The 3,122-nt window shown below is 45.8% G+C and overlaps 1 long non-coding RNA gene across 1 annotated transcript in view; it reads left to right on the forward strand.

Moving 5' to 3' along the window:
* Window positions 1–3,122, forward strand: part of LOC117958474 — a 19,468-nt gene that overhangs the window by 7,400 nt on the left and 8,946 nt on the right. Inside the window, exon 2 of the long non-coding RNA XR_004659729.1 lies at window positions 2,074–2,081. This is a non-coding gene — a long non-coding RNA (uncharacterized LOC117958474). The remainder of the gene's footprint in view (window positions 1–2,073; window positions 2,082–3,122) is intronic.

A 3,122-nucleotide genomic window follows, 5' to 3' on the forward strand; every position in this document is an offset into this window, starting at 1 on the left:
GCAGTCCCGGTCATCAGATGACTGTCCAGCGTCTTGCAGCAGAGGAGCAAATCTGTTATCCAGTTGCACACCAGGTTGGGGGGGCATTTTGTTGCTTATTTTCCCTTTTGCAGCTGTCCACGGCTGTGTCCGACTACGTACAGGGGTTGAAGCAACTATAGGCCAATATCAAACCTTCCGTTTTTAAGTAAAATCATTGAAAAAGTAGTCTTTCAACAAATCAACCATTTCTTGTCTCTAAGCAACAGTTTTGATACCTTTCAGTCGGGTTTCCGACCACACCACAGCACTGAGACGGCTCTTGTCAAAGACTTTAATGACATCCACCTTAACACAGATAATGGCAAAATTTCAATCTTAGTATTACTTGATCTCAGTGCTGCATTTGACACGGTCGACCATGACATATTACTAGACCGATTGGAAAACTGGGTAGGACTTTCTGGCTTAGTACTAAACTGGTTTGAATCCTACCTAAAGAATAGGGATTACTTTGTGTCAATAGGTAATTATGCATCTGAGTGTACAAATATGACGTGCGGAGTTCCGCAAGGCTCCATTCCGGGGCCTCTTCTGTTTAACATCTACATGCTTCCACTGGCTCAGATTATGGAGAAAAACTAAATAAGTTACCATAGTTATGCAGATGACACACAAATTTACATAACCTTACCGCCAGGGGACTATAGTCAAATACAAAAACTGACTAAGTGCATCAAACAAATTAACGACTGGATGTGCCAGAACTTTCTGAAATTAAATGAAGGAAAAACTGAGGTAGTTGTTTTTGAGAACGCTGCTGCTCGAGTCCTCACAAAGACCAAGAGACTGGATCACATCACTCCAGTTCTGAAGTCTTTACACTGGCTTCCTGTGTCTCAAAGAATTGATTTCAAAGTACTCTTGCTAGTTTATAAATCCCTTAACGGTTTAGGTCCAAAATACATTTCTGATCTGCTACTACACTATGACCACCCCAGACCTCTCATGTCATCTGGGACCGGTCTACTTTCTGTCCCCAGAATCAGAACTAAACAGGGTGAAGCAGCTTTCAGTTTCTATGCTCCTCATATCTGGAATAAACTCCCAGAAACCTTTAGATCCGCTGCTACTCTCAGTTCTTTTAAATCAAGGCTGAAGACCTTCCTTTTTGATGCTGCCTTTCTTTAAATTAATGCTAATTTCTTTCTTATGCTGCACTGTAACTTTTATTCTGGTGTTTTATGTGTCCTAATGTTTCTATTTTGTTTTTAACTGTCTATTCATGTGTCTTATTGATTTTTAATGCTTATGACTTTTAACTGTTTGTACTTGTGTTTTATCTGTTTTAATGATTTTGTGTAAAGCACTTTGAATTGTCCTGTTGCTGAAATGTGCTATACAAATAAAGCTGCCTTGCCTTGCCTTGCCTTACTACACACACATGCTCAGGTCCTATACATGCACTATTGGAGAGACGTCAGGGGGGGGGGGGGGCTGCCAGTGCTGGACCAGCGCCCTGAGCAGCTGACGGGGGTTCGGTGCCCAGGAGGTGGCCTGGCATCTCTCCAGCTACCAGTCCACACTCCCTACTTTGGTCTGAACAGGGACTTGAACCGCAACCCTCAAGTTCCCATCCCAACTCCCTTCAGACTGAGATACTGCCCCCCCGCAGTTAGTATCTCAATGGGGCTCCACATGTTGACACACACACCAGGGAATGGACCCACAGATGCTTAACTCAGGTGAGTAGCATACACTGGTTTTATTAGAACGCTAATAAGACTTCCTATACGTGTAACAGTGTCCAGGAAACAACAGGCAAAGGGAAAACTGGGGAAAAAAACGGAAATGGTCCAAAATCCAAGGACTACAGGAAATAGGAACTCAGGAATAAAGGAAACAGGAATACAGGAAACGGGAACTCAGGAGTACAGAAAAAAGGAATACAGGAAACAGGGAAAAACACTCTAAAAAACAGACCCTCTCACAGCGAGGTAAAGGAAAGACTGAACTTAAATATACAAAGCAAGGGAGGTGCAACACATTGGGGGGGGGGGGGGGGCAGGTAATCACACAGGCGGAAAAGTAGAGGACAGGAAGTAAAAAAAGACAACACATGGGAGAACAGAGAGACTACAAAATAAAACAAGAAATGGAAAACTAACAGAAACCCACACTCATGACACATTTCTAAAGGAAAATCCCGTGTGGAACCAAGGCGGACTGCGTGCATGTTCCAGTGTACATGCGTGTTCAGGTCTGTCAGACGCCAAGCGACCTCGTCGCTCACAAAGCCCTCCCCGACCAGGCCCCCGCCTAACCCACCACCACACTCCTCTGATGCCAACCTACCTGTCTGGAGCGCCAGACCAGGACTTCCACTCTCTGGAAACCTGTGGCTTCTGAACTGGTTGCAGTTCCACTCTGGTTCCATGTGAGGGCGCTCACGAGCGAGTGCAGAACGAATGAGACGGGTATGGCAGCAGCCTGGAGCGTCCCATGTCATCCGTCCCATCTCATGCGGTCTCGTCTGATGCGGAGGTGTGTCCGACGGTAAATCCAGAGGGTCAAAATTACGATATCGCGAGTAATTTTCCAGATGGAGTCCACGGGTAAATTCGTGACCACATTTGTATCAATCAATGGAAAACGTTAAACACTGTTAAACTAACACTTTTGCCATGGCCTACATGTAGTTTGCTCATTTTTGAATGTTATGCTTGTGTTGTTCCATATTAACGTAGCTGCATCTGATGAAACCTGCATCAGCGACGCAGCCGTATCTGCCGACTAACGGCAGGATCTCCTGAGGAGGGATCACAATCCACGATCTGCACACACAACAAGACTACAAAAATAAACATGTTACACGCTTTCCAAGACTTTTTAATTGTATATTCTATATTTTTTTCACACTTCACTGGGACATTGCTGCAAATACAACTGCTCATCAGCATGGCGAGAGCGACTGTCGGCCTCGGCTGTCGCTCTCTGGGACCCGGGACAGAATAATGTGGGCTCTCTGGGACCCGGGGCAGAATGCTTTCGGCTCTCTGGGACCCGGGCAGAATGCTGTCGCTCTCTGGGAACCGGGGAAGAATGCTGTCGGCTCTCTGGGACCCGGGGCAGAATGCTGTCGC

The sequence above is a fragment of the Etheostoma cragini genome, chromosome 15 (assembly GCF_013103735.1).
Source record: "Etheostoma cragini isolate CJK2018 chromosome 15, CSU_Ecrag_1.0, whole genome shotgun sequence".
Taxonomy (NCBI): Eukaryota; Metazoa; Chordata; class Actinopteri; order Perciformes; family Percidae; genus Etheostoma; species Etheostoma cragini.